The sequence below is a fragment of the Eurosta solidaginis genome, chromosome 4 (genome assembly GCF_040869045.1).
Source record: "Eurosta solidaginis isolate ZX-2024a chromosome 4, ASM4086904v1, whole genome shotgun sequence".
NCBI classification, from domain to species: domain Eukaryota; kingdom Metazoa; phylum Arthropoda; class Insecta; order Diptera; family Tephritidae; genus Eurosta; species Eurosta solidaginis.
In genome coordinates, this window is record NC_090322.1 from 104727003 (window position 1) to 104752601 (window position 25599).

Below are 25599 nucleotides of genomic sequence, written 5' to 3' on the forward strand. Positions count from 1 at the left end.
AAAATAAAGAATATCAGTTACTAGGATAAGCTATATCTATGGAAATATTTTATGTAAGAAATTTATTTTAATTATATTTTCTGTTACAAGGCTTCCACGCTATTAAAGAGGAAACATGGCTATGTATTATGTATATATTGTATGTATAGATTATCGATTAAAAGTCTTTCCCAAGCACCACCAGACTTAGTTTCTTGAATGAAGCAAGAGCCTTGAGCGAGAGCTGGGCCCGAATTACGTATTCCGTAATCGAAACTCCAATCGTATGAAAAAAATTACATGACTAATCGTAAGGATGTCAATATTGGTATTATGGTGTACGTTCAGTATCGTATCTTAATTTCTGACAGTTTGTAATAAATTTATGCCGGATTCATGGCTCAATTATATGGTTGGCTCATCTCATCAGCTGATTTTATTTTTTTCATTGCATGGTAGATGGGATTGTCAAAAGGAGATGGCAAACTCAAAATGAAACCAACACATTGGCAACATTTTCTTACTACATACAAAAACAGCTAAGTTTTATGTTTTCATTCCTTTCCATTCGCATAACGCCAACACGCAGATTTTGACAATCTGAACTAACATACTTTGTTTTTATACAGATGAGCCAACCATATTTGAACCATGGCCGGATTGTAATAGAAAATTATACAATTAAATGTCACCTTTTATATTTCTAAAACAAAAAACCATTTGTTTTCCGAATAAAGCATATAAAATATAAAAATATTGTAGCAAGTAAAATTTAAAACGTGTGATGATATCCAAAAACGTGTACATGGTTCAATTATATCGTTGGCTCATCTGTAAAGCAACAAAATATGTCTGTTCAATTTGTCAAAATCTGTGTATTGGTGTTGGTGCGAATGGTATGGAACGGAAACATAAAACTTAGCAGTTTTTGTACGTGTAAGAAAAATGTTGTTAATGTGTTGGTTTTATTTTGAGTTTGCCATCTTCTTTTGACAATCCCTTCGGTCATGCAATGAAATAAATAAAATCAGCTGCTGAGATGAGCCAACCATATAACTGAACCATGAACGTATATAAAAAGAAGTTTATTTTGACAATTAAGTCAAATGCGAGTGAGCAAGGCCTTTTTTACCACTTTTCACATTTTTATTTTAAAAAAAGCTTGAAATATTTAAAATTATCTTTAAAACTACGTTTTAATCAAAAAAAAACAAGAGCAAATTTCAAGAGTATTCGAGCGTTTTTTGTGACGCTTTGTTGGCTACGTTCACTGAACTTAATACCAACTTACGCGAGCAGCTGTGCGTTCAAGCATCACGCAATACCAAAAAGACACGCAGGGCCGTAGAGAGAAAATCCGGGGCCGGGACTAAACAATTTACGGGCCATTATAAAAAATCCACTAATACATTTGATTAATTTGATTTAATGACGTCTCATTAATGAATAATTATTGATGGATTACATCAAAAAACATTTTTGCCACATCAACTAAATAATGTTTGGACTAATGTAGTGTAAACAGCCAACAATTTCAATGCCAAATAAGTAAATCACTTAATATGCTACCCTGTAACAAAAAGAGTCTAAATTTTCATCAACACAAAAAAGGCATCTGCTAATTGTTGCTGACAGAGCAATTCACACGATTTAATACAGGTGTGTGTACAACGCATACCGGCAAATTTGCTGGCATTGCTTTTCCCACAGGATTCACAGCTCAAAACCGATGTGAAGGTACATATTTTGTGTCGAGTTGTATGTAGGTATGTATGTATGCTTAACGTAAATATGTATGTAAGTATGTATGCTTAAAGTAAATATGTACGTAAGAATATGTTTAGAATAATTTAGTATAAATAAGCTGACAATATTTGAATAAAGAAGCATTCGCTCATTGACACTTACACCTCACAAAACCGACTACTCTTTTATTAACCTTTTATAAGTTCATTACTGGCAAGGATACGCCTTTTATATGGCGATCCTGCCTTGATTATACTGGCTGATTCATTGGTAAGGATTATACTGGCTGATTACAGCCTAAGCCTTTTAAAAGAAGCAAAGTAAAAGAGAAGGTATAGAACGTGTTTTTCCGAATCCAATTTTTATCGCGGAACAAACACAAATTTCGCTTTTGCAATGATGTTTTCGATGAATTAAATTTGGGCACCAACGATGAAGATCACATGAAAATTGCGGCAGTTGAAAAACAAATACACTACCATTAGATGCGCTGGCACCCACTTTTGTACCTTTCAAATACCAACATACTTCAAATAAACAACCAGCCAGAAATGTCCACAGGTGATAAGGTGGTATAAACAACAGGTCTGGCAGCATAATACGTATAATTATAATAAGTATAATTAGCTTAATTCTGAAGTCGGTTTGACAATTTAGACATTATTTTTAAGAAAGAAAATATTCGGGCAACCTAACGGCTGCCTATTGACAAGAAAAAATTTAAATTTCTGCTGTAAAAACTTTTTGTTACTAATTATTGAGTTATGTTCCCAGAAGTGGACATACAAAATCAAAGTCAAGTGCTTAGCTCGTTTTCATAAAATTCTTTAAATGTGAAAAAAAAAATTTTTAATGTTTACTGATGTTTGTCCAAAATAGAAAATTTTTTTAAGCTCAAAATGGCATAGAAAGCAAAATGAAAACAAGTAAGGATGGTTAAGTTCGGGTGCAACCGAACATTACATACTCAGTTGAGAGCTATGGTGACAGCATAAGGGAAAATAACCATGTAGGAAAATAAACCGAGGATAACCCTGGAATCTGTTTGTATGACATGTGTATCAAATGAAAGATATTAAAGAGCATTTTATGAGGGAGTGGGCCATAGTTCTATAGGTGGATGCCATTTAGGGATATCGCCATAAAGGTGGACCAGGGCTGACTCTAGAATTTGTTTGTACGATATGGGTATCAAGTGAAAGATGTTAATGAGAATTTTAAAAGGCGTGGGCTTAGTTCTAGAGATGGACGCTTTTTCGAGATATCGCCGTAAAGATGGATCAGGGTTGACCCCAAAATTTGTTTGTACGATATGGGTATCAAATGAAAGGTGTTAATGAGTATTTTAAAAGGAAGTGATCCTTAGTTCCATAGGTGGACGCCGTTTCGAGATATCGCCATAAAGGTGGACAGGGGGTGACCCTACAATTTGTTTATACGATATGGGTATCAAAATAAAGGGGTTAATGAGTATTCTAAAAGGGAGTGGACCTTGGTTCTATAGGTGGACGCCTTTTCGAGATATCGTTATAAAGGTGGACCAGGATTGACCCTAGAATTTGTTTGTACGATATGGGTATCAAATGAAAGGGGTTAATGAGTATTTTAAAAGGGAGTGGGCCTTAGTTCTATAGGTGGATGCCTTTTCGAGATGTCGCCATAAAAGTGGACTAGGGGTGACTCTAGAATGCGTTTGTACAATATGGGTATCAAACGAAAGTTGTTAATGAGTATTTTAAAAGGGCGTGAGGCTTAGTTCAATAGGTGGACGCCTTTTCGAGATATCGCCATAAAGGTGGACCAGGGGTAACTATAGAATGTGTTTGTACAATATGTGTATCAAACGAAAGGTGTTAATGAGTATTTTAAAAGAGAGTGAGCCTTAGTTCTATAGGTGGACGCCTTTTCGAGATATCGCCATAAAGGTGGACCAGGGGTGACTCTAGACTTTGTTTGTACGATATGGGTATCAAACGAAAGGTGTTAATGAGTATTTTAAAAGCGAGTGGGCCTTAGTTCTATAGGTGGACGCCTTTTCGAGATATGGCCATAAAGTTGGACCAGGGCTGACTCTATACTTTGTTTGTACGATATGGGTATCAAATGAAAGGTGTTAATGAGTCTTTTTAAAAGGGAGTGGGCCTTAGTTGTATAGGTGGTCGCCTTTTCGAGATATCGCCATAAAGGTGGACCAGGGGTGACTCTAGAATATGTTTGTACGATATGGGTATCAAATGAAAGGTTTTAATGAGTATTTTAAAAGGGCGTGGGGCTTAGTTCTATAGGTGGACGCCTTTTCGAGATAAAGGTGAACCAGGGGTGACTCTAGAATGTGTTTGTACGATATGGGTATCAAATTGAAGGTATGAATCAGGGTTTTAAAAGGGAGTGGTGGTAGTTGTATATGTGAAGGCGTTCTCCAGATATCGACCAAAATGTGGACCAGGGTGACCCAGAACATCATTTGTTGGATACCGCTAATTTATTTATATATGTAATACCATGAACAGTATTTCTGCCAAGATTCCAAGGGCTTTTGGTTTCGCCCTCCAGAACTTTTTCATTTTCTTCTACTTAATGTGGTAGGTGTCTCACCCATTTTACAAAGTTTTTTTCTAAAGCTGTATTTTGCGTCAATAAACCAATCCAATTACCTAGTTTTTTCGTATTTGGTATAGAATTATGGCATTTTATTTATTTTTCGTAATTTTCGATATCGAAAAAGTGGGCGTGGTCATAGTCGGATCTCGGCCATTTTTTATACCAATACAAAGTGAGTTCATATAAGTACGCGAACTGAGTTTGGTAAAGATATATTGATTTTTGCTCAAGTTATCGTGTTAACGGCCGAGCGGAAGGACAGACGGTCGACTGTGTATAAAAACTCGGCGTAACTTCAACCGATTTCGCCCTTTTTCACAGAAATAAGTTATCGTCCTAAAATCTAAGCCCCTACCAAATTTCACAAGGATTGGTAAATTTTTGTTCGACTTATGGCATTAAAAGTATCCTAGACAAATTAAATTAAAAAGGGCGGAGCCACGCCCATTTTCATATTTTCTTTTATTTTTGTATTTTGCTGCACCATATCATTACTGGAGTTGAATTTTGACATAATTTACTTATATACTGTAAAGATATTAAATTTTTTGTTAAAATTTAACTTTAACAAAAAATTTTTTTTAAAGTGGGCGTGGTCGTTCTCCGATTTTGCTAATTTTTATTAAGCACACATACAGTAATAGGAGTAACGTTCCTGCTAAATTTAATCATGATATCTTCAACGACTGCCAAATTACAGCTTGCAAAACTTTTAAATTACCTTCTTTTAAAAGTGGGCGGTGCCACGCCCATTGTCCAAAATTTTACTAATTTTTTATTCTGCGTCATAAGGTCAACTCACCTACCAAGTTTCATCGCTTTATCGGTCTTTGGTAATGAATTATCGCACCTTTTCGGTTTTTCGAAATTTTCGATATCGAAAAAGTGGGCGTGGTTATTGTCCGATATCGTTCATTTTAAATAGCGATCTAAGATGAGTGCTCAGAAACCTACATGCCAAATTTCATCAAGATACCTCAAAATTTACTCAAGTTATCATGTTAACGGACGGACGGACGGACGGGCATGGCTCAATCAAATTTTTTGTCGATCCTGATGATTTTGATATATGGAAGTCTATATCTATCTCGACTCCTTTATACCTGTACAACCAACCGTTATCCAATCAAAATTAATATACTCTGTGAGCTCTGCTCAACTGAGTATAAAAAAAAGAAAATAGCATAATTTAATCATTAAACAAGAAAAAATAAACTGTATTTAACTATTCATCATTTGAAAAAATTTTCAGAAAATATTGTAAGAAAAATTAGAAATATCAAAAATGTAAAACTAACAAATTTTTCCTTAAGAACAAACTTTTTTAGAAAAAAACGTTTTAAATAATAGCTTTTATAGTGCTAACTAAATAAGGAAAAAATAATAAAAGTAAAATGGAATGCTTAATATAATAAACATAAAAAACAAAGAAATAAACATAAGTTAGCATTTTTTCCCATCCCCCAAAGAAACAGGAATACATTTTTATTTTCTCTTTAATTTTCTCTTTCAATTATATCATCTCTTTAAAATGTCTCCGTGGACAAAAATTAACCCCATAGCTGGTTACGAGGTAGGAAAAGGAAACTCTGAAACATCAGAGAATATAATATTAAAATATGAACCACCATCTGAACCAGAGCCAAAAATTAACCCAAACATTTCAGATGTCTGGCTAGCAGTTTTAAACTGCGTAATCGTGCTGTTTACGCGGCATAGGCCGTCAGACGTACCATTTCCCCATTGTACTTATGTTTCGCCATGAATTTATAACTAACCCATATATCGTATTATATATCTAGTATTGTATATATATTGAATTATATTATATTGAAAATTATCTTATTCTATTCCCCAAAATCAATTAATTGTATCTAGCCTTAAATTTCCTATTGGGAATACTCATGGACGTGTGGCAGCCTCCACCGCGTAAATCCACCAAGAACGAATTCGCCGCCACCTGAAGTAAGGCGATCTCACATCACTGCCAGCTGTCAAAAGCGGCCATCATATTTTTCTTTATAGTTATAATTTTTGCAAGGCATATCAGTTGCTACTTCTAAGATCTGAATTCCGTGCTATGTGAAAAAGTATAAATTACTCTAAATAAATTTACTAATACGCTTGTAGTGCGATCAAAGCCAAACACATAAAACAAACCTTTCGAAATCCAGACAGTCAACTGTGCAATTAGTGAGATTTTACATCGCGCTTTATATCTGTAACTTGGATATGTAAACTGTGCTGTGAAGTGAGCTCGAGCATTTATTGCATCCATTGTTAATAGTAAATATACTCCAAAGAGTAGTTAACCGATTCAAAAAAAACCCAACTACACTGTGTAAAACGTTAAATATTAAATAAAACACAACAGTAGCCTAATCATTTTCAGTTGTTTGTATAGACAGAGACCGGCGTTGCATACCACGAAAGCAATCGCCAATTTGACTCATCGTCGGTAGGCTACTTGGAAGGCCCTTACAACAGCCGTGGGAATCATCCAAATCTCGTCCATAAGTTATCCTTGAGTTTTCTTTGGTTTGAACAGAACAGTTTGATATTGTGCACAGCGGTGCCCAATCTCAACGTAACCCGAAGTCCTTTGTGGAAACAAAGAATCAGTTTATGACTGGCATTATAGAATTACTATTAAATACTAGCCACAGATTCTGATGATAAGTGAGCGTGGAAGTAGTTGGGGAAAGTAGAGGAGAACCCCAATACGCAATTATATTATTGTATAATTTTATAATACGTGCATGATCGAGGAAACGCAGCGACAGCAAAAACAAAAGTAACACAACAACATTAACAACAACCCGTTATCATCAGCACCGTCGTCAGGGAGCCATTTTTGCCGTACCCAGTCACTGCATCCACATCCCCACAAAGGAGTCGTTTTCCTAACCAGCCCAATCAAGGCAAATCGGTGAGTACTATCTTCCAAAATAACTACGTGCTATTGATATAATATTCAAATTTAGCACCCTAAACCATCTAAACTCAACCCAATTTCGATAAGAACAGTAAACAATTACAAATGAATCACTGTAAAATGCCTCACTCAATAGAAGAATTTATTAAGACAGCTTCATTAGCACTATCTAAGTTCAAGAATTTGCCAATTCACAGTAGTAATTTCCATAGAATTTAATCAAAATAACATCGATGAAGGCTGTCAAGGTAGAAGGTTTATACCGCAAACCTTTCGCAACATAATGCTTGACTAAAAACCTTACGTAAGTGGAAATATGCAAAATACCTAAAGTTACCACAAGATCGGAAATACTCGAGTAAGATATAAAGATATATCGATTTTTGCTCAAGTTATCGTGTTAACGGCCGAGCGGAATGGCAGACGATCGACTGTGCATAAAAACTGGGCGTGGTTTCAACCGATTTCGCCAGTTTTCACAGAAAAATGTATCGTCCTAGAATCTAAGCCTCTACCAAATTTCACAAGGATTGGTAATATTTTGTTCGATATATGGCATCAAAAGTATCCTAGACAAATTAAATAAAAAAGGGCGGAGCCACGCCCATTTTGAAAATTTCTTTTATTTTTGTATTTTGTTGCACCATGTCATTACTGGAGTTGAATGTTGACATCATTTACTTATATACTGTAAAGATATTAACTTTTCTTTCAAAATTTGACTTAAACATTTTTTTTTTTTAAAGTGGGCGTGGTCGTTCTCCAATTTTGCTAATTTTTATTAAGCATACATATAGTAATAATAGTAACGTTCCTGCCAAATTTCATCATGATATTTTCAACGACTGCCAAATTACAGCTTGCAAAACTTCTAAATTATCTTCTTTTAAAAGTGGGCGGTGCCACGCCCATTGTCCAAAATTTTACTAGTTTTCTCTTCTGCGTCATAAGTTCAACTCACCTACCCAGTTTCACCGCTTTATCCGTATTTGGTAATGAATTATCCCACTTTTTCGATTTTTCGAAATTTTCGATATCGAAAAAGTGGGCGTGGTTATGGTCCGATATCGTTCATTTTAAATAGCGATCTGAGATGAGGGCCCAGGAACCTACATACGAAATTTCATCAAGATATCTCAAAATTTACTCAAGTTATCGTGTTAACGGACGGACGGACATGGCTCAATCGAATTTTTTACTAAGAGCTGAAAATAAAATTTACACAGAATATTTACTATTTATCATATATGTAATACTCCTATATTGCTACAACATGCTACACTCACAAACATCAGAGTGCCGATATATTGGTTCCACCCATAAATTCAGAAAACAAAAATTCAGAAACACATTTTTTCAGAAAACATTAGTCACTACTCTTTTTTTAGAAAGCCAAAATTCAGAAGTCACAACTCCGAAACAAAAGTTCAGAAATCAAAATTCAGAAGTCAAATATCAGAAGTCAAAATTCAGAATCAAATTTCAGAAGTCGAAATTCAGAAGTAAGAATTCAGAAAGTAATCAGAGAGCAAAAAAATATAAAACTTTGCGCAAGATTTAATGTTTTTTTGCTGTCTGATTACTTTCTGAATTTTGACTTCTGAAATTTGATTTCTGAAATTTGTCTTCTTAAATTTGACTTCTTAATTTTGACTTCTGAAATTTGACTTTAATTTCTGAATTTTGACCTTGACAACTATGGTGGCGTCTCTAGCTTGGAGTACGATGTTTCTTTCACACACATTTTAGCCTTTTTTATACTCAGTTGAGCAGAGCTCACAGAGTATATTAAGTTTGATTGGATAACGGTTGGTTGTACATATATAAAGGAATCGAGATAGATATAGACTTCCATATATCAAAATAATCAGGATCCAAAAAAAATTTGATTGAGCCATGTCCGTCCGTCCGTCCGTCCGTTAACACGATAACTTGAGTAAATTTTGAGGTATCTTGATGAAATTTGGTATGTAGGTTCCTGAGCACTCATCTCAGATCGCTATTTAAAATGAACGATATCGGACTATAACCACGCCCACTTTTTCGGTATCGAAAATTTCGAAAAACCGAAAAAATGCGATAATTCATTGCCAAAGGCGGTTAAAGCGATTAAACTTGGTAGATGGGTTGACGTTATGACGCAGAATAGAAAATTAGTAAGATTTTGGACAATGGGCGTGGCACCGCCCACTTTTACAAGAAGGTAATTTAAAAGTTTTGCAAGCTGTAATTTGGCAGTCGTTGAAGATATCATGATGAAATTTGGCGGGAACGTTACTACTATTACTATATATGTGCTGAATAAAAATTAGCAAAATTGGATGAAGAACACGCCCACTTTTTAAAAAAAATTTTTTTTAAATTCAAATTTTAACAAAAAATTTAATATCTTTACTGTATATAAGTAAATTAAGTCAAAATTCAACTCCAGTAATGATATGATGCAACAAAATACAAAAATAAAAGAAAATTTCAAAATAGGCGTGGCTCCGCCCATTTTCATTTAGTGTGTCTAGAATACTTTTAATGCCATAAGTCGAACAAAAATTTACCAATCCTTTTGAAATTTGGTAGGAGCATAGATTCTATGACGTTAACTGTTCTCTGTGAAAATGGGCGAAATCGGTGGAAGCCACGCCCAGTTTTTATACACAGTCCACCGTCTGTCCTTCCGCTCGGCCGTTAACACAATAACTTGAGCAAAAACCGATATATCTTTACTAAACTTAGCCCACGTACTTATCTGAACTCACTTTATCTTGGTATAAAAAATGGCCGAAATCCGACCATAACCACGCCCACTTTATCGATATCGAAAATTACGAAAAATTAAAAAAATGCCATAACTCTATACCAAATACGAAAAAAGGGATGAAACATTGTAACTGGATTGGTTTATTGACGAAAAATATAACTTTGGAAAAAACTTTGTAAAATGGGTGTGCCACCTACCATATTAAGTAGAAGAAAATGAAAAAGTTCTACAAGGCGAAATCAACAGCCCTTGGAATCTTGGCAGGAATACTGTTAGTGTTATTGAATATATAAATAAATTAGCAGTACCCGACAGATGATTTTCTGGATCACCTGATCCACATTTGGTCGATATCGCGAGAACGCCTTCACATAAACATCTAAAGGCCACTCGCTTTTAAAACCCTCATTAATACCTTTAATTTGATATCCATATCGTACAAACACATTCTAGAGTCAACCCTGGCCCACCCTAATGGCGATATCTCGAAAAGGCGTCCACCTATAGACCTAATGCCCACTCCCTCTTAAAATGCTCAGTAACACCTTTCGTTTGATACCCATATCGTAAAAACATTCTACAGTCAGCCCTGGCCCACCCTAATGGCGATATCTCGAAAAGGCGTCCACCTATAGACCTAATGTCCACTCCCTCTTAAAATGCTCAGTAACACCTTTCCTTTGATACCCATATCGTACAAACATTCTAGAGTCACCCCTGGCCCACCCTAATGGCGATATCTCGAAAAGGCGTCCACCTATATACCTAATGCCCACTCCCTCTTAAAATGCTCAGTAACACCTTTCGTTTGATACCCATATCGTACAAACATTCTAGAGTCACCCCTGGCCCACCCTAATGGCGATATCTCGAAAAGGCGTCCACCTATAGACCTAATGCCCACTGCCTCTTAAAATGCTCAGTAACACCTTTCGTTTGATACCCATATCGTACAAACATTCTAGAGTCACCCTTGGTCAACCTTTATGGCGATATCTCGAAAAGGCGTCCACCTATAGAACTGAGGATTACTCCCTTTTAAAATACTCATTACCACCTTTCATTTGATACCCATATCGTACAAACGCATTCTAGAGTCACCCTGGCCCACCCTAATGGCGATATCTCGAAAAGGCGCCCACCTATAGACCTAATGCCCACTTTCTCTTAAAATGCTCAGTAACACCTTTCGTTTGATACCCATATCGTACAAACATTATAGAGTCACCCCTGGCCCACCCTAATGGCGATATCTCGAAAAGGCGTCCACCTATAGAACTAAGGATTGCTCCCTTTTAAAATACTCATTACCACCTTTCATTTGATACCCATATCGTACAAACACATTCCAGAGTCACCCCTGGCCCACCCTAATGGCGATATCTCGAAAAGGCGTCCACCTATGGACCTAATGCCCACTCCCTCTTAAAATGCTCAGTAACACCTTTCCTTTGATACCCATATCGTACAAACATTCTAGAGTCAGCCCTGGCCCACCCTAATGGCGATATCTCGAAAAGGCGCCCACCTATAGACCTAATGCCCACTTTCTCTTAAAATGCTCAGTAACACCTTTCGTTTGATACCCATATCGTACAAACATTCTAGAGTCACCCTTGGTCCACCCTTATGGCGATATCTCGAAAAGGCGTCCACCTATAGAACTAAGGATTGCTCCCTTTTAAAATACTCATTACCACCTTTCATTTGATACCCATATCGTACAAACACATTCCAGAGTCACCCCTGGCCCACCCTAATGGCGATATCTCGAAAAGGCGTCCACCTATAGACCTAATGCCCACTCCCTCTTAAAATGCTCAGTAACACCTTTCGTTTGATACCCATATCGTACAAACATTCTAGAGTCACCCCTGGCCCACCCTAATGGCGATATCTCGAAAAGGCGCCCACCTATAGACCTAATGCCCACTTTCTCTTAAAATGCTCAGTAACACCTTTCGTTTGATACCCATATCGTACAAACATTCTAGAGTCACCCTTGGTCCACCCTTATGGCGATATCTCGAAAAGGCGTTCACCTATAGAACTAAGGATTGCTCCCTTTTAAAATACTCATTACCACCTTTCATTTGATACCCATATCGTACAAACACATTCCAGAGTCACCCCTGGCCCACCCTAATGGCGATATCTCGAAAAGGCGTCCACCTATGGACCTAATGCCCACTCCCTCTTAAAATGCTCAGTAACACCTTTCGTTTGATACCCATATCGTACAAACACATTCTAGAGTCACCCCTGGCCCACCCTAATGGCGACATTTCGAAAAGGCGTCCACCTATAGACCTAATGCCCACTCCCTCTTAAAACGCTCAGTAACACCTTTCATTTGATTCCCATATCGTACAACTAGAGACACCCCTGGTCCACCTTTATGGCGATATCTCGAAACGGCGTCCACCTAGGGAACTAAGGATCACTCCTTTTCAAAATACTCATTAACAGCTTTCATTTGATACCCATATCGTACAAACATATTCTAGAGTCACCCCTGGTCCACCTTTATGGGGATTTCTCGAAAAGGCGTTCACCTATAGAACTAAAGCCCATGCCCTTTTAAAATACTCATTATCACCTTTCATTTGATACCCATATCGTACAAACACATTCTAGAGTCAGCCCTGGTCCACCTTTATGGCGATATCCCTAAATGGCGTCCATCCATAGAACTATGGCCTACTCTCTCTTAAAATACTCTTTAATACCTTCCATTTGATACACATGTCATACAACCACATTCCAGGGTTACCCTAGGTTCATTTTCCTACATGGTGATTTTCCTTATTTTGTCTCCATAGCTCTCAACTGAGTATGTAATGTTCGGTTACACCCGAACTTAGCCTTCCTTACTTGTTTTATATATACAGATACAGATTTTTATTTTTCACACTTCACTATAATATTAAAACGAAATGCAGATATTCGTTGCTTTTGAAATTAGACTTAAAAATTCCACAATTGAACAACTAAAGAGTCTCCTGAATTAAAAAAAAAAAATGTTTTAGTACCTCTAAATAGCGGGCCCCCTCAGAAACCCCGGGCCGGGGGGGGAGGGGGCAATTCGTGTTCAAATTCAGCATTTCACATTCACAAGGAAGCTAACGACAAACTAACATAAGTTGGTTCCCAATAAACTAACGTGCCCTATGTTGCTTGAAAAAACCAAACTGCTTTTGTACGGCAATTGCCGTCACACGTGGTTATTTTTGCACTACTTGTCAACCAATTTTAGTAGAAATATACATACATAAGTTTGCCTATAACCAACTGTTATATTCAGTCATGATAAAATATTCCATATCTGCAATGCATTCATATACAGCTAATTTAAAGCAAAATATTCGGCTTTTATAGGCGAAACATTTAGTTACATATATATACAGTGGCTCACAGCTTATTTCGTGTGCCCGTTTATCAAAATAAAAAAGTGTAATATTTTTATATGAACTTTATTCAGAAAAAAACTTAAACGTACATTCAAAGATAAATGATTTCTTGTTACAAACATACATAAATAAACTAAAATTATTTCTTCTTAAGTAATATATTTACAGCAGCATCAAAATTATAAGTAAGTCTACGTCACACTTTATTTCGTGTGCTTAACCAAACTCGAAAATACATAAATGTTTTTTAAAATTTTATCAAGTTTTTACTAATCTAATATTTTGTAGAGTAGCCTTTTTGTTTTAATACAGCTTTTAACCGGGATTGCATGGAGCTAACAAGTCTTCCAGTGTATTCAGGAGATATTTTCTCCCACTCCACTTGCAATGCTGTTTCTAGATCTTGTTTGTTGCTTATGTTATGTTTTCTGATTTTTCGCTCCAGAATATTCCATAAATTCTCAATTACATTGATATCAGGTGATTGTGCTGACGTTTTTACCACATGAGGACAATTCCATATAAGCCACCGTTGCACTAATTCCGATTTAAGCTTCGGATCATTGTCCTGATAGAACCTGAACCTGTCCTGAATGCCCAATTTTTCAGCACTTTCTGGTAAATTATTTTTTAATAAACTCAAATAAACTGTTTTATCCATAATTTCGTCGATGAAAACCAAGTTTCCGACACCAGCTGATGACATGCAGCCCAAACCATTACATGGCCCTCACCGTGTTTTACTGTACCATGCAGATTCCTCGGTTCCAGCTCCGAAAGACTTCCCATCGAAACCAAGAAGGTTGATTTTTTTTCCTCGACGAAAATAACGTCATTCCAAAATGTTTGGTCTTTATTAACATGGTTTTCGGCAAACTCCACCCTTAATTTTCTGTTACGCTCATTAACAAACGGTTTGTTTCGAGCTGTCCGACTATGGAAATCAGCTTTTAGGAGAATTCTTCTTATTGTTTCAGGATTACATGACTTACCAAGTACTTTTTCAACATCTTTTGTCAAAGCTAGCGCACTAATACTTGGGTCTTTTTTAATGTTTCTTAATATCCACCTTTCATCAGCTTCTGTAAACATTTTGTTTGAAGCTTGGCGGCCTTTGTCAACCACTCTGTTTTCAAGAGAAAAGCGTTGAATAATGTACTGTACAGTGGAAATACTTAAATTTACAATTTCAGCAATATTTTTCTGCGACTTTCCATTTTTGTAATGCGTAATCACTAATTCGCGCCTTTCAATCGAAGTACGACGACCCATCACAGTATTTTTGAATTAAGCTGGACAACCGACTACTTTCAATGTGTAAACTAAATAAGGATATAATATAATATACTATGCAAAACAAATTTCCTATAATTGCTAACCGGTTTACTGGCGCGGATAACACGAAATACACCGTCTTCTCCGCATTGACTTTCAATCTGACATTAGATGCCCAGGTATGAATATCGCGAAGCGCCCGATCCATCAAAGAACTAATCGTTGGAAGGCACTTTCAACTTATGACAATTGCGACGTCATCTGCGTAAGCCGTAAGTTTTACGGGTCCCTCATCGAATTGCCTGAGCAGTTGGTTGATGACCAGCGTCCACAGCAGAGGTGATAGCACCCCTCCCTGCGGCGTGCCCCTGTCCACTGATTTCGTGGCCTCGTACAATCCCCATTGTGATGTAATCTTTCTGCAATTTAACATGCAGCCGATTCATCTGATTAAGGCAGGATGTACTTTAATGTAATTAAGACCATCCATAATCGCCCATTTTGCAACATTATTGAAAGCCCCGGCAATGTCCAAGAAGACTCCTAGAGCATACTCCTTATATTCCAGGGATTTCTCTATGCTTATTACCACCCTATGCAATGCGGTGTCTACCGACTTGCCTTTTGTGTACGCATGCTGTGTTGTGGAGAGCAGCTTTTCATCCACGTTGGACTTTATGTACACATCTATCAGCCTCTCAAAGGTTTTTAGCAGAAATGATGTTAAGCTAATGGGTCTATAGTCTTTGGGATACACGTGACCGATCTTCCCCGCCTTTGGTAGAAAAGCTACACGAGCAGTTCTGCAAAAGTGCATGATTCAGTCGTATGCACCCATCGAATATTATTTTAAGCCATTCCACGACCGCCCTACTTGAGACTTGTAGCATGGCCGGGAATATACCATCTGGGCCCGGCGATTTAAACTTAGAAAACGTCTTCACTGCCCACTCGATCTTGGTATCGGTCACTCGATCTTGGTAGATCCCTGTACTCGTCCCGACACGCTTCGCTTTCCGCGGTCTTTGCGAGCTTAAACATTTCTTTTACCTGTCTTCTTAGAAGACTCAGCTCATTGCTCCACCATGGCGGCTTTGCTTTTCCTCTGAATCTTCTTAGAGGGCAAGCTTTGTTATACGCAGTCATAAGCGTCCTTGTTAGGAATTCATTCGACTCCTCCAGCTCCTCTACATTAGCAACCTCTTTGGGTTGTCCCAGTTTTGTTTCTACATGTTTCTGGAATTTAGTCCAGTTCGTTGACCTAGCGTTTCTAAAGGTTCTTCCCTTCTCTACCCTCTTTAGGGGGATGTTGAAGCTGATATACGCATGGTCGGAGAAGGATGGTCTATCAAGAACCATCCAATCATACCTTGATATATCACGCTCGCAGCTCAATGTAATATCCAGAACATTGCTGGATGTTGGACCAATGTATGTAGGGAGATTTCCCCTGTTGGTTATCTGCAAATTGGTTTGCAGGATGTAACAAAACAGAAATTCGCCTCTTTCGTTCGTATCTGCTTTCCCCACGCATTGTGGTGCGCATTTGCATCTGCGCCTATGACCAACCGCCCTTTGCGCCCTTCCTCCTGTACTAACCTTTTGCACTCCATCGGTGGGACCTCCGCAGCATGGGCCATGTAGCAGGACGCCAGGATAAATGCCTGCTTATTCTTTTGCTCAACGGCCACCGCTACGAGATCCTCAGTGTTGTAATTAGGCAGCATATATGAATGCAGCTGTTTCCTTTCGTAGTAAACGCCAAACCCGCGCGCTAAGTCCAGAAACCTTTCCTCCCGATGAGAGCCACGGCTCCTGGATCAGCGCCACGTCAAGCGAACCCTCCTCAAGGGTTAGGAGGAGTTCGCTCGACGTCACTTTACTGTGTTGGAGGTTTATCTGTAGGACTCACAGCACCATTGGGCTGTTTGTCCCCCTCCAGCACCTTCGTATTGACGTCGTCGTCCTCCCCTTGCCCTTTTGGTTTAGAGTATTCGAGGCCCCCTTCAGCCTCTCGTGACTGTTGTGCAGGGTGTTCCTCTGTGCGTGTCACAGCACCATTTAGCGGTTGGTCCTCTTCCAACACGTTCGTGGTGACGTCGGGGACCTCCACCTGTCTTTTTTCCCTTAGGCTTTTGAGGTCCTTTTCGACTTCGCCCACCTCTAGCGTGTTAGGGTTTTTATCCTCGGGACTTCTTTTCCTGAGTCGCATGTAAATTTTGCCAGTGCCAAAGGACATTTTACCAAGCTGCGTGTACAAAATATCCTCCGCCTGCTTGTTTATTTGGAAGATGTAGAACTGACCATCCTCGGTAGGCCGAGATACAGTAAGTACCTTCCAATCCTGTGTCGGTATGTTCGGATTCTGATTCTGCAGAAGTCGCAGTGTATCCTCCGACTTCATCACACATGGTATCCATACCTTAACTTTTGGTACCGTAGGGATTTGCGCTTTATCCACTACCTCAAACCGCGCGTTCGTGCCTTGCTTTTGGAGGTTTGGAACCACTTCCTCCAGCCACCGCAAGCTCGCGATGTTGTCGCACGCTATCATCTTCACACCATTATACCATCCCCCGAATCAAAGGTTGGAAGGGGCTTACTTGGTTGTTCCCGCATCATCTTAAGCATTAAGCTAATAAGCTCCCTTTCCACAGATCTCCACCTTTCAGTAGTCATTTGTCCGAAAGGACTGCTACGATCAACCAGTGCCACAGTCAGTGACTGCTTTGCCACATCACTCATCTTCTTGGGAAAAGCAGGAGTCTTAGTGTTATCTCCCTTTGGCACCTCCGAGAAAGCCGCAGTCTTAGCGTTAACTCCCTTTAGCGCCTCCGAGAAAGCCGGAGTCTTAGCGTTATCTCCCTTTGGCTTATCTCCTATTTCCTTAATTGGAACTTCCCTCTGACTCGCAGCTTTCGAGGTAGTTGCTACCTCGCTATTGGAGCCCATCTGTCTTACAGATTTGGGCCTACTTGTCTTGTCTATGCGACTGCTCTGCCTCGCGGCTCTAGGAATGGGTCCTTTCTGCCTCTTGAAAGCAGGCTTGTCGCCTTCCGCCGAACGTTGCCTCTTCTTTCTGCCATTCGACGCTTCTTCCTCCTCGTACCGGTTGCAGAACCGGTTTCTCGCAGAAACCCTTTTGAACTGCCTTCGACCTACTTCTACCGCTTCATGGGCCCATTCCAAGCGCTCGATCTCCACTTCTGTTGGGTCGACCACTGCTCCCAAGCGTTGTACAATTCTTAGTGCTGCACGGTACTGCGAGAGAGCTCTTTTACTTCCTCTGGTACCCTTCTCCACTCTTCTACTCCGTTTTCATTTGTGTGCTTCTCCAACACGGAGTTCATTGAATCAGCACTACTCGCGCTCCCCGAGTCCGACGCATAGCTTAATTCGTATTTGTCGTCCTTGGATTGCGACTCAGTCCTCCTCTTTACATCGTCCTTATTACAGTCAGGTAATGAGTCATTCATCTTGGTCGTACGACCACCTGCCCGACAAGGCGGGCTCAGCGGTCCAGTATTATATACGGGGAAAGAACCGTCCGCCACAGCAGCGCCCCTTACTGTGGTAAGGCCGTTAATACTTCCCGAGATGGCCCGGTATTGGGAAGGCTCCGTTAGAATACAGCCGAATTTATCCCCTGGCTGCAAATCGTCCAATAGGCACGGTCCGCACAACACCCTGGATTAGGGGGTTGGCAGTTCTTGGTCACCGACATCCCGCCGCCCTCGTATGAGGCGAAACGGCGTAGATGTCAGTCCTAAACAGCTACGCCTCATAGTCGGGCGCTATGGAGTTCGGCTAAGCCCTCACATCAACGACAAGGTGCCTACCCTAGTGAGGGGAAACCGCTGGTAATTTTGCGCAGATATCGTTTCCGCATTGGCGGCCTTTAATTGCGTTTTAAAAAATATACCTGGGTGGGTCTAACACCGGCTCCACAGAACACCTTTCTGCAATTTTGTCTACGTGTGTACAAAAAACGCATAGAAAATACACCAAAAACATTAAAATTTGCAACAGTCTATCACAAATATCTCTTTTTTTTTAATGGATGTTGTGACAGCGTACTGCCCTCAAGTGATCCAATGAAACCAGGCTAATCCTGTTCATGCCGAGTCGTTGTAAGACAGTGGTTTGTTAACCCTCGAGATCTAAAACTGCTCAGCTACAAAAGCTAAGTAAAATAAATAACGTATTAGTAATTAATATACATACATATAATGGATAGAATTAGGAGAAATTGAGTTCAATATGTTAATGAATACAGTTAGTTACTATTAAGAGAGGAAAGAACAGATCTTTTAAAGCAAAAACGGGAGTCCGATACATCAAATGTGCTAGAGTGGGAGTTGCAATTCTGACATAAACAGCGGAAGGACTCATTTAATTCGAAATTTGTTCTACAATGTTTTAGGTAGAGAGGTTTAAAATGTCTTGAACGTCGGAAAAGGGCATTAAAGTTTACTTCGCTCAACAGAAATGAGCTAGAGAGCGAACCATTTAGTAATGTAATCACAAATACAATTCCAAGCATTTCCGTACGATTAGCAAAGGTGGGAAGTGTAAACAGCGTTTAATACAACTGTATAAACACAGCTTTAGTTATAAAGAATACATGTAATATAATAAGCATTATGTCATAGAATAGGCGAACGAATTTCTGTAATAAATACAACCCTGGAATAAAAAGAAAGAAGATGGTCGATTTCCGGCCGGCGATTATTCTTTGTAAAATCAAGTTGATTGGAAGTGTTTTTCTTCATCTTGTTACATGTCCCGCATTTGACAAAGAAAGTAGTAATTTTACAACTTAGGTGTGGGGTGGAGCAGAGAGGTGTAATAGTTGATGAATTTACTGAATACTTCCAGGATAAGCTCTGTCCAGACAGTGATAGGGATCTAGATCTTCTGCGCAAGGATGCACTGAATCGTATAGAAACCAAGGAAGAATATGATTCTAAACGAGCTTTTCAAGATAGGACTGTGACCAAGTCGTACAAAGTAGGAGATTACGTTTTTATAAAGAATGTCGATAATACTTGTGGGAGTAATAAACAATTTTTTTCGTCATATAAAGCCCCGTATGTTATACACAAAGTGCTCGGTCACGATAGGTATGTTATACGAGATATTGATAATTGCCAGCTCACACAACTCCCATATGATGGAGTGGTGGAAACGTATAAGGTCGATTACAGTGTCAGATTGGCCGAGCTGTAAGCAGCGTCTAATACAACTGTATAAACAAAGCTTTAGTTATAAAAAATACATGTAAATAATAAGCAAATACAACTCTGAACATAGAGTATTATGTCATAGAATAAACGAACGAATTTCTGTAAAAAATACAACCCTGGAATAAAAAGAAAGAAGATGGACGATTGGAAGTGTTTTTCTTCATCTTATTACATCTCCCGCATTTGACAAAGAAAATTATACTTTTACAGAAGATTAATAAGTTTCAGGCGATTAGAATAAGGTGGCAGATTATACGTAGAATCCCAATGGAAATCTCTTAAGGAGAAAAGTAAGATTTGTTTTTGGACTGATTCTAGCCGATCAATATGAACCTGTTAACTCGGGTTCCAAATTATTGCACCATATTCTAATATCGGCCTGACTAATGTTGTAGTAGTAGTAGTTTGTTTTATTAAACAGAATCTTTTTACAAAGTTGATTACAATATAAATTTTTATTTTATAACTAAACTTTGGCGTAGATCCGTCAGTTTATAAATACTTGTAGTAGGTTTTTCTGTACATTATATAATAAAATATTTCTTAAATATAAGTTTCAAAATTCATCTTCTAAAATTTGCTTTCTATATTTTAACGCTGATTTAACGTACTGATTCAATGTGATCCAGTTTTTACCATTTAGGTATTCATTAATCTCTTGGTGTGTTAATACACTTTTTTTAAACAAATAATATTCGATATTCCATAAGTACGGGACAACTACCCAAAAAGTGTAAAACGTTTTCTTCGTTTCCCGAGTTGCAAATTGGACAGCGATTATCTGGCTGCTCAAGATGAGGTTCGTAATTTAGTTTCAATAGTTCTCCTCTTACGCGAAACAAATTGCTGATCGCATATATGCTAAATTCATCTCTAAAATAATTAAGCTCACAAAGATTATGTTCGAGAACGGGGTAAGTTCGTCTTACTTCGCTAGCTTGAGATTTTAACAGAAAATGTTCCCTTTTCAATGCATCTATTTTAGCTAATATATTGCGGTGCCAATGTCTCCACAAAGTGTTATCATTTATTAGAATTGGTTCACCGTACTCATTGGCAAGCGCATCCCACTTTTGGAAACATTGAGACCTAGTTTCTAGCAAGTGCATTGCGATTAGCTTTGGAAGACGGTTATTACCCATTTCCATAATCCTGCAAATATAATTGAAATATGTTTTCAAGAAGTCAATATACAATTCTGCGAGTCCGGTTTCGAGATGAATCATATAGTTCGGGGTGTTACGCGGTAATCCGAACAGCCTTTTAATAAAGTACCTCAGCAACTTTTCTACTTCTTCGTAATATTCAATTCCCCACACTTCTGATGCATAGCCCAACACTGTTCGTACAGCTGCTTCAAATAGTTTGTACTTATGACTATGAGGAATGTATTTTTTAGATAAAAAAGATCTCCAGGTGCTGTTTATAGCGTATTTTGCTGATTTAAGCTTACTTGACAAATGTTTATGGTACGATGCATAGTACGTTATAACTACTCCTAGATACTTGTATTCCTTAACCTTCTCCAACTCGTGTCCACACAAATGCCACTTTTCATCTCTACAGTATCTACCTTTTGAGCCGCTGAATATAAGTACTTTTGTCTTATTCGTATTTATTGTAAGCCCCCAGTCACTACAGTACTCCTCTAGTTTGTTGATCATTTTCTGTAATTGTTTTGGGGTTTCTGCTAAGATAACTACACCGTCAGCATACATAAGTATCTTTATATGGATGCCCCCAAACATAATACCCTTTGGCAAGTGATTCCAGGAAAAGCGCAAACAGTAATGGGCTAAGTAGGCAACCTTGTTTAACACCCGTTTCTGTTGGAAACCATTCTAAGGCAGTGCTACCATCTCACACCCTTGCAACGTTATTTTTGCAGAGACTGCTTATTTTTTCTAGCATTTTCGTTGAAAGACCTAAATTACTTAATTTGAAGAAAAGAGCATTTCGTATTATGGAGTCAAAAGCGGCCTTAAAGTCCACGAACAAGGCATACAGTTTTCTCTTCTTTGAAATGTAATGCTGAGATATGCTAGATAAACTAAAAATATGGTCGATTGTAGAGTATCCCTTTCTAAATCCCGCCTGGAACTCACTTAAAAACGAATTCCTCTCTACCCACGCCGCTAACCTTTCATACAAAATGGAGGTAAATATATATTTTTGCAATGGCATTCTGAAAGGAGATTCCTCTGTAATTATTTGTAAAAAGTGGGAATATAATAGCTTTCTGAAACAGCGAAGAGACCGAACCAGAGTTGTACATACTATTAAATCAAGCTGTAAGCTGCTCTATAAATTTAGGAGGGGCATGTTTAAAAAAGTCCGCGGGTATGCCGTCAGGCCCAGGTGCCTTATTATACTCAGTTGTGCAGAGCTCACAGAGTATATTAACTTTGATTGCATAACGGTTGGTTGTACAGGTATAAAGGAATCGAGATAGATATAGACTTCCAAAATCATCAGTATCAAAAAAAAATTCGATTGAGCCATGTCCGTCCGTCCGTCTGTCCGTTAACACGATAACTTGAGTAAATTTTGAGGTATCTTGATGAAATTTGGTATGTAGGTTCCTGGGCACTCATCTCAGATCGCTATTTAAAATGAACGATATCGGACAATAACCACGCCCACTTTTTCGATATCGAAAATTTCGAAAAATCGAAAAAGTGCGATAATTCATTACCAAATACGCATTAAGCGATGAAACTTGGTAGGTGAGCTGAGCTTATGACGCAGAATAGAAAACTAGTAAAATTTTGGACAATGGGCGTGGCACCGCCCACTTTTAAATGAAGGTAATTTAGAAGTTTTGCAAGCTGTAATTTGGCAGTCGTTGAAGATATCATGATGAAATTTGGCAGGAACGTTACTCTTATTACTTTATATCTGCTTAATAAAAACTAGCAAAATCGGAGAACGACCACGCCCACTTTTAAAAAAAAAAATTTTTTTAAATCAAATTTTAAAAGAAAAGTTAATATCTTTACAGCATATAAGTAAATTATGCCAACATTCAACTCCAGTAATGATATGGTGCAACAAAATACAAAAATAAAAGAAAATTTCAAAATGGGCGTGGCTCCGCCCTTTTTCATTTAATTTGTCTAGGTTGCTTTTAATGCCATAAGTCGAACAAAAATTAACCAATCCTTGTGAAATTTGGTAGAGGCTTAGCTCCTAGGACGATAACTGTTTTCTGTGAAAAAGGGCGAAATCGGTTGAAGCCACGCCCAGTTTTTATACACAGTCGACCGTCTGTCCTTCCGCTCGGTCGTTAACACGATAACTTGAGCAAAAATCAATATATCTTTACTAAACTCAGTTCACGTACTTATCTGGACTCACTTTGTATTGGCGTAAAAAATGGCCGAAATCCGACTATGACCACGCCCACTTTTTCGATATCGAAAATTACGAAAAATGAAAAAAATGTTATAATTATATACCAAATACGAAAAAAGGAATGAAACATGGTAATTGTATTGGTCTATTGACGCAAAATATAACTTTAGAAAAAAACTTGGTAAAATGGGTGTGACACCTACCATATTAAGTAGAAGAAAATGAAAAAGTTTTGCAGGGCGAAATCAAAAGCCCTTGGAATCTTGGAAGGAATACTGTACGTGGTATTACATATATAAATAAATTAGCGGTACCCGAAAGATGATGTTCAACTACAACTAAGGGCCACTCCCTTTTAAAACCCTCATTAATACCTTTAATTTGATACCCATATCGTACAAACACATTCTAGAGTCACCCCTGGTCCACGTTTATGGCGATATCTCGAAAAGGCGTCCACATGTATAACTAAGGCCCACTCCTTTTTAAAATACTCATTAACACCTTTCATTTGATACCCATATCGTACAAACAAATTCTAGAGTCACCCCTGGTCCACCTTCATGTCGATATCTCGAAAAGGCGTCCACCTATAGAACTAAGGCCCACGCCTTTTTAAAATACTTATTAACACCTTTCATTTGATACCCATATCGTACAAAAAAATTCTAGAGTCACCCCTGGCCCACCTTTATGGCGATATCTCGAAAAGGCATCCACCTATAGTACTAAGGCCCACTCCCTTTTAAAATACTCATTAACACCTTTCATTTGATACCCATATCGTATAAAGTAATTCTAGAGTTACCCCTGGCCCACCTTTATGTCGATATCTCGAAAAGGCGTCCACCTATAGAACTAAGGCCCACGCCCTTTTAAAATACTCATTAACACCTTTAATTTGATACCCATATCGTACAAACAAATTCTAGAGTCACCCCTGGTCCACCTTTATGGCGATATCTCGAAAAGGCGTCCACCTATAGAACTAAGGCACACACCCTTTTAAAATACTCATTAACACCTTTCATGTGATACCCATATCGTACACAAAAATTCTAGAGTCACCCGTGGCCCACCTTTATGGCGATATCTCGAAAGGGAATCCACCTATAGAACTAAGGCCCACTCCCTTTTAAAATACTCATTAACACCTTTCATTTGATACACATATCGTTCAAACAAATTCTAGAGTCACCCCTGGTCTACCTTTATGGAGATATCTCGAAAAGGCGTCCACCTATAGAACTAAGACCCACGCCCTTTTAAAATACTCATTAACACCTTTCATTTGATACCCATATCGTACAAACAAATTCTAGTGTCACCCCTGGTCCACCTTTATGGCAATACCTCGAAAAGGCGTCCACCTATGGAACTAAGGCCCACACCCTTTTAAAATACTCATTAGCACCTTTCATTTGATACCCATATTGTACAAACGCATTCTAGAGTCAGCCCTGGTCCACGTTTATGGCGATATCCCGAAAAGGCGTCCACCCATAGAACAAAGGCCCACTCCCTTTTAAAACACTTATTACACTTTTCGTTTGACACCCATATTGTACAAACGCATTCTGGAGTCAACCCAGGTCCACTTTTATAACGATATTCCGAAATGCGTCCACCTATAGAACTTAGGCCCACTCCCTTTTAAAATACTCATTGACACCTTTCATTTGATACCCATATAGTACAAACAAATTCTAGAGTCACCCCTGGTCCACGTTTATGGCGATATCTCTAAAAGGCGTCCACATATAGAACTAAGGCCCACGCCCTCTTAAAATACTCATTAACACCTTTCATTTGATACTCATATCGTACAAACAAATTCTAGAGTCACCCCTGGTCCATCTTTATGGCGATATCTCGAAAACGCGTACATCTATAGAACTTAGGCCAACGCTCTTTTAAAATACTCATTAATACCTTTTATTTGATACCCATATCGTACAAAATAAATTCTAGAGTCACCCCTGGTCCACGTTTATGGCGATATCTCGAAAACACGTCCACCTATAGAACTAAGGCCCACGCCCTTTTAAAATACTCATTAACACCTTTAATTTGATACCCATATCGTACAAACAAATTCTAGAGTCACCCCTGGTCCACCTTTATGGCGATATCTCGAAAAGGCGTCCACCTATAGAACTAAGGCACACACCCTTTTAAAATACTCATTAACACCTTTCATGTGATACCCATATCGTACACAAAAATTCTAGAGTCACCCGTGGCCCACCTTTATGGCGATATCTCGAAAGGGAATCCACCTATAGAACTAAGGCCCAC

General features: G+C 38.5%; 1 protein-coding gene across 13 annotated transcripts in view; it reads right to left on the minus strand.

The window, feature by feature from the left end:
- Positions 1-25599, minus strand: part of Tomosyn (syntaxin-binding protein tomosyn) — an 835312-nt gene that overhangs the window by 169956 nt on the left and 639757 nt on the right. The gene's annotated exons all lie outside the window — the stretch shown is intronic.